The sequence below is a fragment of the Schistocerca cancellata genome, chromosome 2 (assembly GCF_023864275.1).
Source record: "Schistocerca cancellata isolate TAMUIC-IGC-003103 chromosome 2, iqSchCanc2.1, whole genome shotgun sequence".
Taxonomy (NCBI): Eukaryota; Metazoa; Arthropoda; class Insecta; order Orthoptera; family Acrididae; genus Schistocerca; species Schistocerca cancellata.
In genome coordinates this window covers 831,860,584-831,873,091 of record NC_064627.1, presented here as the reverse complement: position 1 = coordinate 831,873,091, position 12,508 = coordinate 831,860,584, and the positions used below count along the sequence as shown (strand labels likewise).

Genomic DNA, 12,508 nt, shown 5'->3' with positions numbered 1-12,508 from the left:
ATCTACTCAGCTTCGTAAAAACCACTGACGAGACACTCGGAGAAATTGATGCTCTGGTTTCGAAAGCCGACATTAATGGCAGCTGTGTGTAGGTCACACCCCTCTCCACACATCGCCTAACAATGCTTTAGATGTACATCTACACTTCATATGTCATCCTAAGGCGTTTCGAGGACTGTAATTGGGGTAACACTATCATTTCATCAGTTTAATCTTGCATTTGCGAATGTTGTACGAGAAGAGTGACCTTCGTCGTTAAGAATGTGTATGTGCTCGAATTTTGCCGATTTTGCCGCCATGGCCATTTCGCGAGATGTCTGTCGAAGGATGATCTATTTTGCTTGATTCCTCTTGGAATATATACTCACGCAATTTTAACAATAAACCTTTTCGTTATTACAGTGCCTCTCTTGTAGCGTCTGTTACTAAAGGTTGACGAGAATTTGCTTTTCTTTGGATCTGTTTTGTTTCCTCTGTTAACTCTGCTGGCTGACGACCCTTCACTTGACAATATGTACTCAAGAAACAGACGAACGAACGATGGTTTTGAGAGCCACATCTTTTATGGGCGCAGTACATTTGCGTAGGATTCATTCAATAAATCTGTCTGGCGTCTACTACTTTTATGTGGTCGTTACACTTTAGATCACTGCAGGCCATTACTCCTAGATATTTTGAGGTAGTTTACAGAGTTTGATCGCCAATAGTGTAATAGAACGATAACTAGCGTTGCAGCCTATTCAGGCACAATATGTGACATTTATTTATGTTGATGTCCAACTTGCCACTTTTTGCGCCAATTGTTGACCATCTTGCGGGTCTTCATGCATTTTTCTACTGCTTTCTGGAGTTCCTACTGTCCTATATTCAAAAGCATCGCATAGGTGTCGACGCCTTACACCATATCATTTATTGATATCGGTAACAACTGCGTGAGGCGGAGGACGAGGCAGAAGTCGGGTCGATGGGCCAATAATTGTACATCGGCAGCAGCGCCTTGAAATTTACATTAGCTTTATCATCGGTTTTGTCCGTTACAAAGTAACATTTGCTGCTGTCAGCCGTCATTGTTCTTTATTTACTTTATGCAAGAAAAGATTTCCATTATCTAATCTGTCCACTGTGTGCCCTCAGTCCCGGGTTCGAACCCGCCACCGCTTAAATTTTGAACAAAAATCATCCACCTTGGCAGCTAAAGACTTCTGACATAAGAAGTCATCCTCACTCTGCTAACATCGTCAAAGACGGCGGAGGAATAGACAGAGGTTCAACGCACTCCATTGCCCTTGGGGTGGGAAACTGCCCTTAAACGTGGAAGAGCCAGCAACGATCAGCAGCATGATAGTGCAGAAGGCAACCAAAACCACTCCATTAAAGACACAAAATGTGTATCGACAGGAAATGTGGCCTGTAATTTAAAAAGTATCATGATGATCTCTCCATTGTAAAAGATTCCGGAATAGTCCCCCAATCGTATCTCCGGGTGGGGACGACCAAGGGGGAGGTGACCACAAGAAAAAGATTGATTTATCAACGAAAAGATAACATCCTACGAGTCGGGGCGTGGAATGACAGAAGTTTGAATATGGTAGGGAAGGCAGAAAATCTGAAAAGGGAAATGGAAAAGCTGAATCTAGATATGAGGGGGGGGGGCAGTGAAGTGAAAGAATGGGAAGAAGACAAGGGTTTCAGGTCAGATGAGTATAGGGTAACATTAACAGCAGCAGAAAATGGTATAATGGGAGTAGGATTCGTTATGACTAGGAAGGTAGGACAGAGGGTGAGTGCTGTGAACACTTCAGTGATAGGGTTGTTCTCATTAGAATCGACAGCAAACCATCACCGACAACAATAGTTGAGGTATACATGCCGATGTCGCAAACGGAAGATGAAGGGATAGAGAAAGTATATGAGGACATTGAACGAGTAATTCAGAACGTAAATGGAGATAAAAATCTCGTACTCATGGGGGGAGGAGTGGAAGGTGGGGTTACGGGAGAATATGGCCTTGGTACCAGGAATGAGACAGGAGAAAGACTAACTGAGTTCTGCAATAAACTTCAGCTACGATTAGCGAATACTCTGTTCAAGAATCACAAGAGGAGGAGGTACTCTTGGAAAAGACAGGGAGATACGGGAAGATTTCCTTGTCTATTGATGTGTGGAAACGGAGAAATTTTAAGTAATTTAATTCTGTGTCAACGTATCCTGCATTGAGTTCTACTGCTGTGTTTCTGGGCACGCGATGCCCAGTTTGTAGTTTCTTGATCGTAACTTAATACACTTCTGTAAATAAAGTGCTCGCAGACAGGTCTGAGAGGAAGAAACTGTTCTAAAACATGACAAAAAAAGAAATGTTCTGGCCACGTAGTACCTGCGACTCATATCAGGTATGACTGACAGCAGACATTAAGAAAAATTGAAACACTGAGCTTGTTAATGAAACGGGGAGAACTCATGTGTATGGTACTATAAAAAAACCGTCTGTGACACAATTCGTGTGATTCCCAGAATATAGATGTACACGTACGAGTGTGCAGATGAGTACCTGGCATATACAGACAGGAGCTTACGAAGTCACTCTCCTGAAACGGTTCGGCCTTATGTTTGACCGTGACATACTGAAATTAAAAAAGCTGTAGATGTAGTTGCCCTCCACCTCTAGAGCCTGTTAGACCCGTACATGAAATGCTCTGGACTCCCCCTCCGGCTCGACTTCTATATCCGTCCTCGCTACGGAGCCGTGAAAGCGCGTCACATGCGAGCATCCAATAAAACTGTGATGAGGCCGCGCCTGCTTCCGGACCAGGTGGTCGACTCGACGCTCCCCTGCTGCGTACTGCCGCTTCTGCCGAGCCATTAGCTACGGAATCGATCGGTCGTTCCGTTCATCGTACTTTCCAGACGCGTACAAACACTGATTTTCGTCATTTCCACAGCTACCAAAATGTATAACGTTGGCGTCGCCCCTTAATTTTTATTAAGACACGTTATTGTTCTTAGTGACTGTATGACAGTAGACAAACTGATTTATAGACACGTGGAGAAACCATAAACATACTGCTGCGTCTTATACGAGCAGAGCTCAGTATGCGAGGGGCATTCCGAAACTAATGCATCCTATTTTTAGGGTTCTGTACCTCAATCCCCTACAGGATCACTTAACTGCCGGTCTGTCTACATGTCTGTCTCTCTCACCGTCGGACTGTTAAGAACCCTTTTTCTCAGGAACGGTGCATGTATCAAGTTGAAATATATGTCACATACTGAGGTCTACAGTCCCTTGGCTGTATAAAACATATAAGCATCTAAGTCAATGCACTCAAAAGATACGGTCATTTTTGTCACGTATTTTGATACAAACTCATTCGTCGAAACCTATAGACTACTTTCAGTTGACCTACAATCGTGAAATTGGGCAAGAAGCAAGTTTTCACTATAAAAATATGGATAAAATTCGAAAATTATTAATATGTAATTATATCACATGAAAAAATTGTCATTTGTTATCCTAATGGCTGGCTGTCCGTCTATTAAGACTTTCTTAGGAATTACAATATCAACTTTAAAATTAAAACTTAAAATTAAAATACACTCGAAAGTCTTTAATTTGTCAGTATCGATATCAGGCAAAAATCCTCGAGATTCTCGCTTGCCGTGTTGGATGAACTGTCTATATATATATATATATAATTAGGTTTGTACGTAATCCTGAGAGTGCGAGTCCTATTCGCACTTGGCGAGTTTTTTTTTTTGTATTGACTTTGACTGTCGGAGTCTGGTCAAACTATCTGATCAAAAGTATTCGTACACATGTTAGTGGACACAAATGATGGTCTTCCACCTCTCCATGGACTGCCCACTTTCAGCCGCTCTGCGGCGGACTTTTGACTTTCCCAGCACGCTAACTTCGATGTTGTGCGACAATGCTTCAACAGCAGCTTTAGTTTTACGTTTTATTCGTGAGGGTGGGTTTTATCATTTGATCTAAGTTTTGGCGCATGTCCTTTGTCCCTTTGTGTCCTCCACCCTAGTGCTTTTAGGGTGGAGGTTTTAATGTGTTAGCCGGCCGCTGTGACCGAGCGCTAGGCGCTTCAGTCCGGAACCGCGCTGCCGCTACGCTCGCAGGATCGAATCCTGCCTCGGGCATGGATGTGTGTGATGTCCTTAGGTTAGTTAGGTTTAAGTAGTTCTAAGTCTAGGGGAGTGATGACCTCAGATGTTAAGTCCCATAGTGCTTAGAGCCATTTGAACTATTTTTTAAAATGTGTTACAGAGCGGCTGGCTTCCCCTTTTTATTCTCATGACAGCCAACCATGGTAATCTGCTCTCTTGTTTTGATCTCTTTGTTTCTTGCGTGTCTCTGTGGTTTTCTTGTCCGATTTGGTCCATTTTAGTGTTTATTGCCCTTCTGTCATTCTTGTGGTTTTCTCCTCTCTTCCAGCTATGTTTTGTATGTCTCGATTATTTTACTCCCACCTTTGTCGAATTTTTTTAATCGGAACGAGGGACTGATGACCTAGCAGTTTGGTCCCTCCCCCCTCTTTTAAACCAACCAACCAACCAACCAACCAACCAGACAACCAACCTGTTAGTGGACACTAATATTGAGTACGTCCACCTTTCGCCTTTATGACGGCTTGAACTCTACTGATGTCTGAACGTCTTCCTCAAGAGCCGAAACCGGAAAACGAAGCGATGCTGGACACTGGGGTCGGGAGCGAAGTCGAAGTTCTAATTCATATCCAAGATATTTAGTTCGGGTTCAGATCGGGGCTCTTGACACTCCAGTTCATTTCAGAAACGTTACTATCCACAAACCATTGCATCAAATATACTGCTTTACGACATTGTGCATTGTCATGCTGATCATCGTCTCCGAACTGTACCTCTACTTTACGCAGTATATTTTGCAGTAAAATGTGTTCATACCCTCCAGCATTTAGCATTTTCTTAAGCGCAATAATAGTATTGTGTTGTATGTTAACCAGGGGCCTAGAAACGACGGAGAGGCTCCGTCCATGCCGAAGCTGCAGTGATCCACAACCACACGACGACTACCGCAGTCCACTTCACCCCTCCGCCGCCCCACACCGAACCACTCTTTCAGGGTTATTGTGCGCGGTTCGGCTCCCGGTGGATCCCCTTCCCTCCCCCCCCCCCCCCCCCCAGGGAACGTCTCACACCAGACGACTGTAACCCCTATGTTTGCGTGGTAGAGGTATGGTGGTGTACGCGTACGTGGAGAACTTGTTTGCGCAGCAATCGACGACATAGTGTAGCTGAGGCGGAGTAAGGGGAACCAGCCCGCATTCGCCGAGGCAGATGGAAAACCGCCTGAAAACCATCCTCAGACTGGCCGGCTCACTGGACCTCGACCCAACTCCGCCGGGCGGATTCGTGCCGGGGACCAGGCGCTCCTTCCCAATCCGAACAGCCGTGCGATAGACCGCATGGCTAACCGGGCGGGCTTGAGGCAATAAGGGTACAACGAAAATCACTCCCACACCGTAGCACTACCCTTTCCGTACTTCACTGTTGCGAAGTAACTTTCTCGAGGCCTTCACTAAATCTAAATTCTTCCAGCGGTTGGCCGCAGTGTGTAACGTGATTCATCATTCCAAACCACTTATTTCCAGTCATCCAATCTCCAGTGGTGTCACTTTTTACACCACCTCAAGCGTATCTTACAACTGAATACAAAAGCTTGTGGCTTATGAGGAACTGCTCTACCTTTGTATCCTTTATACCTCCCTATGCAGATTCTTTGTGCTGTTTGAACTTATGGTAGCACTTTCGAACTCACGGAAAATTGCTTACGGTGATGAAATGCGATTTTTTACAAACGCTCACCGCAGTGGTCGAGTGTCTCTGTCAGACAGTACATGCTGTCTTCCTAGTCTTTGTTTCACTGTGGTTGTTCTTTCCAGTTTTCACTTCATAATCACATCACAAGCTGTCGACTTGGGCAGCTTCAGAAAGGCTGAAACGTCCCTGATGAGTTAGTTTCGCAGAGGGTCAACGAATAGGCCACATTCGAAATCACTGAGCTCCGCTCACCGCCCCATCCTGCTGTTACTGTTGTGTACTGAAAATTCAGTTCACTCCGTCTCGTTTTATGCGGGCTAGACGCCCTCTGTGACGTCTACTGGTCAGTTTCGCATTACATAGGAGTGTCCGGATACATTTGATCAAACAGCGTTCACGTACCTTTTTAACCCATTACTGGCCATTGTCCCTTTTTTTGGACAAGTATATTTCAATTATTTCTACGTAAGCAATGAAGCTTTTAGCCTGTATTGTTGCACCTGTAGGGTCAACTAACTGCTATAATGCCTGTAAATGTAAAATAAATAACTTTTTTCTAAGTACTTTATGTCAGGAAAATTATAAAATTGCCGATTTTTTGTTCTCGCACTTGGCAGCACTGTATGTCTGCTGGTAGTTCCTGAACGACAATGAGCTGTGATTTAGTTGTCTGGGCGTGTCTGTTATGAACACATGGATGTCCGTGTAAGATTAAGTATACTTCAGATTTTTTCATATAAGTGCAATATCGATATATTTTATGCGTCCCAATAATGGGACAATGGCATGTTACACTATCATTTATTGTTGATGTACCCTCTTCTTGTATACACGTATTATACAGAGAAGAATTGCATTTTACATTCCTTATATTTGCTTTTTTTCGTATTCTATTCGAATTTTACAATTCCAACAGGATAAAAACATGCCAATGGACTCACACTTGAAGAAATTATAGCAGAACTAGAGAACCATCAAGAGAGGGACGATGAAGATGATGACGTAGAACTGGCGATTATTCCACCCGATGCAGATGTAATAACAGATGAAGACATTGACGAAAATGTACTGAATAATGAGTCTGTTGTACAAGATGTAGCCGGTACTTTAGAGCTCATAGCCAGCCGAAGTGAAGCTAATGCTACAGTTGTACCTCCAGAAGCCAAAGAAGGAAAGTGTTAGGAGATGGAGCAGAAAGTGGTACGTTATCTACAACAAAATATCAATGTAAGTGGTATAAATTTCAACCAACGTACACAAACACTAGTGAACCAGGGAAGAGCAACGAACATTATGTTGTGGAATGTCTAGCAAATAAGACAGTGCCCCAGGTGTTTGAGGATTTTTTTTCTGAGAAACTAATGGATATTATTATTGAACAAACCGAAATCTATGCTTGCCAACATACCAACATAAATTTTCTGCTAACCAAAGAAGAACTAAAATCATTTATTGGCATACTACTTCTGAGTGGTTATCATAAGTTTCCCCATGAGAATATGTACTGGGAACAGGCTCCTGATGTCGATGTTCCTTTAGTCTTCAACTCCATGTCCGACGGAGAATAGTGATGTTTTACCTATCAAAGAAAACAGGATCAGTACCAAAACGCAGAGGACCACAAGGAAGCAAATTGATGGGAGGACGGTGAGCACAGATGTACCACTAGATCCAGGAAATCATTTCACTGTGCAAAGTGAAACACAGAAGAGATGTGGTTACTGCAAGAAAAAAACAACAAAAATTTGTGATAGGTGCAATGTTGGTGTACACGACAAGTGTTTTGCTTCATTTCATACTGAATAGACATTCAGTAATATTAAAACATTATTTATTGTTTGTGTTGTTTCTTACAATATTATGCATGGAGAATAAGGTTGTGAATTTGGATAGCGCTTCTGGCCAATGTCCCAAAAATGGGACGGTCTGTAGTTTTGGTTCTAATAAACAGAAAATTTTCAAAACAACTTTTTATTAAATTAATCACTCAATGTAACGTATTTATGTATAAAAGTTTGCAAAAAATGTTCCAATAGAGTTTCGGCCAATATTGGGTTAACGGCGCGTGCCAACGCGTTCTGCGATACTGTGGCTCATCAAAATAGACGAGCTGTTGTTTTTCCACTCTTGCTGTTCTCTGTGGTGTGCGGCGTGCGTTGAGACTTGTGGAGCGGCAGCCCTTTGCCCAGCATCGAATTTGCCGAGTGCCTTCCTGTACTGTGTGGCGCGCTAGTTCGTTGGCAAAACCGACATCAGTCGACGATGATCACTATCAACAGCACTTTGTTTCCGATTGCAGTCGAATGTAGCGACAGTGCGTTTTTTCCCGAACGTGGAACTCACGGTACATCCTTGCTACGTTGGCAGAAGGCTTATTCCTTTTCAACTGCTGCTCGGCTATGTGAGCTGGCCAAAAAGCTGCTGCCTCCATTTATTTTGACGGGTCCGGACATCTATTTGTCACTTCCGCATTATATAGGGATACTTTTGATCAGATAGTGTGTGCAAGGACACTACTTCTCCATACTTCAGTAGGGAAGCACAGAACGAGCGCTGGTGTGCGTTGTTTTTAAAACACTTTTCAGTTTACAAAAAAAGGCTCTAGGTAAGTTTTACTCTTGTATTTATTTCCATTACTGTCCATCCAGTCGTTGTGATCAGCTGCTCCAAATAAAAGAGAACCTCATCAACTGGTTCTTGGAGTTCATTGTCAATTTACACTACTTTCTCTTACAGGGAGACGTCTCCAAAGGTGCAGTCGGCATATTGAAACTATCTTTACGGTGATATAGGTTAAGTACCAGATATCACACACTACAGCCATTCACCCGGGTGGACCATTTATTCACAAAAAAATTCGGAATTTTGTGTGACATTCAGTACTACCAAAAAACTTCCATTGTGTAGTTTGGTTGCGTGGTGTAATGGATAGGATAACAGCTTCACATGCAGGAGGTAGTAGGTTCGAATCGCGTCAAGTTTTTATTTTTAAATCTTTATCGAAATGACTTTGATCATCATTTTTATTCAGTAACTGATTTAAATGTAATTTTAGAAAAATTCCATTTCATTTCTATGTGACGTAGGCTGAATTATAATGTCAACTTCTTCATTTGCTCTCATGTTTCTTCTTATCTTTCTTTCTCCACCTGAAATATTTCATCATGTATTATTAATTCACTTTATGTGTTAATTTCGATTCAATTTCTTTTGTTTTATCACCCTGTTTATTCGTCCACATTATTGCGTTCGTTATATCTATTTCTCGTATTGCTTGAATTTCGTTATACTTTTAAACCGTCTTTCATTTAAATTTTGATTTGCATTATTTTGTCCGTAGCGCAATAGGTATTTAGATTATGTTTTAAATGTTTGTTTGACGATTATCACACAAAAAAATTGCACATCTGGTAACAAAAATACGTTTTCCACACCACTGCACAAATATAAGTAGATTATTTCGTCTTTTGTTTTTTAACTGACATTCGGTATTTTGAAACAAATGGATATTGTAATAGATAAATTTAATTAAATTCATATTCAGAAAAATTCCGATTGGCAAAAGAATGATATAAGGAAAAAATGATTCAAATGGAAAAGTGCATACGGCGATTAAAATGATTTGGCAAGGGAACGGAATTAAAAAAATTACATTTAAATCAGTTCATTGAATGAAAATGATGATCAAAGTCATTTCGATAAAGATGTAAAAAAAGTTACTACACGTGACGAAATTCGAAATCACAAGCTCCTGCACGTGAAGCTGTTACCATAGCCATTATACTCAACCAGACTACACAATGCTCTATTTTTAACGCTATATGGCGTCACACAAAATTCCGAATTTTTTTTCATCAATTACTCGCAAACGAGGCCCATCAGGGTGAATGGCTGCAGTGTGTGATACCTGAGATCTTAAGCTGTATCACGGTATAGATAGTTTCAAAAAGTCGACGCACTGCTGGGAACCTGTGCTTCTTAGATTTGTTGGTTAAACATTATTTTAGTCCGGTTGTAATTGATTTTCAGGCTTATTTTCAAACTTGATCTACCAAGTTGTTGCTTGTTAAAGTTTGTTTGCTCTACAGATAAATGGTGTAATATCATTAACGAAAAGAAGATGAATCCATTAATATGAAGTTCTTCATTTTTTCTAGTTTAAGGACTTGAAAAGTTTTCTTACGGTTGTTTTGTCTGCAGTTGGTGATAATTTTAAGAATAACATTTACACTGTTGATTGGAGGCTGTTAACTTCGTCTGTACTTACAGTAATGTTTCGAGAATTGCTACATGATGGGAAGTTAAACTATGCTATTACATGAGACTTTGTCTTACGCAGATTCCGGGAGATGTCTGCTCCAGTGAGGGCGTAACAACCGAGGCCTAGGAAGACACTTTCAAGGTAAGTGACAATAATTTATTCAAATAGATTGATTTATACGAGAGGGAATCAACGGAACAATTCTTGTTAATATACCGAATGAATCGCTATACTTGTAGTATTCGTACATCTTTTTATACTGAATAATAATCTGCGGATAACTCACCTTTCATCGGTGACCATCTGAAAGTGAGACTGTTATTTAACCTGTAAGCCAATGTTATATCCCACCACAATACGATGTTATTAATTGTTGAACTGCATTTACAAAGAGATTAGAAATATTTATTAATCTGCTCTGACCGTTTCCAGTACAGTGGTTCTGCAGACGACAAATGTCTCAATACTGGAGGTGAGAGCGTCTATGCTGACCATTAAAACGGTTCCTCTAAAATGAGCGTATTTGCGACGTTTATCATTCAAGAGGTGTGCCGTTCAGTTTTTAGTGAAAGCTAACTGTCTTTGGAGTCTTTCGCGGAGCCATGCCTGAATAAAATCTTTCCAATTTACAAGCCACGACACTTCGAATAAAACCCTCGAGCTTTCTACATCTACACTCCTGGAAATGGAAAAAAGAACACATTGACACCGGTGTGTCAGACCCACCATACTTGCTCCGGACACTGCGAGAGGGCTGTACAAGCAATGATCACACGCACGGCACAGCGGACACACCAGGAACCGCGGTGTTGGCCGTCGAATGGCGCTAGCTGCGCAGCATTTGTGCACCGCCGCCGTCAGTGTCAGCCAGTTTGCCGTGGCATACGGAGCTCCATCGCAGTCTTTAACACTGGTAGCATGCCGCGACAGCGTGGACGTGAACTGTATGTGGAGTTGACGGACTTTGAGCGAGGGCGTATAGTGGGCATGCGGGAGGCCGGGTGGACGTACCGCCGAATTGCTCAACACGTGGGGCGTGAGGTCTCCACAGTACATCGATGTTGTCGCCAGTGGTCGGCGGAAGGTGCACGTGCCCGTCGACCTGGGATCGGACCGCAGCGACGCACGGATGCACGCCAAGACCGTAGGATCCTACGCAGTGCCGTAGGGGACCGCACCGCCACTTCCCAGCAAATTAGGGACACTGTTGCTCCTGGAGTATCGGCGAGGACCATTCGCAACCGTCTCCATGAAGCTGGGCTACGGTCCCGCACACCGTTAGGCCGTCTTCCGCTCACGCCCCAACATCGTGCAGCCCGCCTCCAGTGGTGTCGCGACAGGCGTGAATGGAGGGACGAATGGAGACGTGTCGCCTTCAGCGATGAGAGTCGCTTCTGCCTTGGTGCCAATGATGGTCGTATGCGTGTTTGGCGCCGTGCAGGTGAGCGCCACAATCAGGACTGCATACGACCGAGGCACACAGGGCCTACACCCGGCATCATGGTGTGGGGAGCGATCTCCTACACTGGCCGTACACCACTGGTGATCGTCGAGGGGACACTGAATAGTGCACGGTACATCCAAACCGTCATCGAACCCATCGTTCTACCATTCCTAGACCGGCAAGGGAACTTGCTGTTCGAACAGGACAATGCACGTCCTCATGTATCCCGTGCCACCCAACGTGCTCTAGAAGGTGTAAGTCAACTACCCTGGCCAGCAAGATCTCCGGATCTGTCCCCCATTGAGCATGTTTGGGACTGGATGAAGCGTCGTCTCACGCGGTCTGCACGTCCAGCACGAACGCTGGTCCAACTGAGGCGCCAGGTGGAATGGCATGGCAAGCCGTTCCACAGGACTACATCCAGCATCTCTACGATCGTCTCCATGGGAGAATAGCAGCCTGCATTGCTGCGAAAGGTGGATATACACTGTACTAGTACCGACATTGTGCATGCTCTGTTGCCTGTGTCTATGTGCCTGTGGTTCTGTCAGTGTGATCATGTGATGTATCTGACCCCAGGAATGTGTCAATAAAGTTTCCCCTTCCTGGGACAATGAATTCACGGTGTTCTTATTTCAATTTCCAGGAGTGTATTTACGCCGTCGTCATCAGGAGAAAAAACCACTGACTACGGAAGCTGACAAAGTGTTCCGCTCACACAGGTTGGTCAGAAACAATCTGAAAAGCTTGTGGATGTGTTGCAGGGTAGGTTGTGCTGAGAAATAATTCTTAAGAAGTTAAGTTGCGCCGTTTCCGAGTTAACTAGGAATGAAGTTAGCTAACCATGCTGTTTCCCCTCGCAAATTTAAGCGGCCCGCCAGAAACATTGTCGCCAGACGTGATCTTTGTTTGGTTTCCTAAAACCGAACGAGAGAGCGATACAAAAATTGGATATGGGACAGTAGTAAGGATCGAAACTTTGCCAAAGGCTGAGT

The 12,508-nt window shown here is 43.3% G+C and overlaps 1 long non-coding RNA gene across 1 annotated transcript in view; it reads left to right on the top strand.

Annotated features, from left to right (window-relative positions):
* Window positions 1-12,508, top strand: part of LOC126162725 (uncharacterized) — a 186,256-nt gene that overhangs the window by 152,724 nt on the left and 21,024 nt on the right. Inside the window, exon 2 of the long non-coding RNA XR_007535105.1 lies at window positions 10,148-10,210. This is a non-coding gene — a long non-coding RNA (uncharacterized LOC126162725). The remainder of the gene's footprint in view (window positions 1-10,147; window positions 10,211-12,508) is intronic.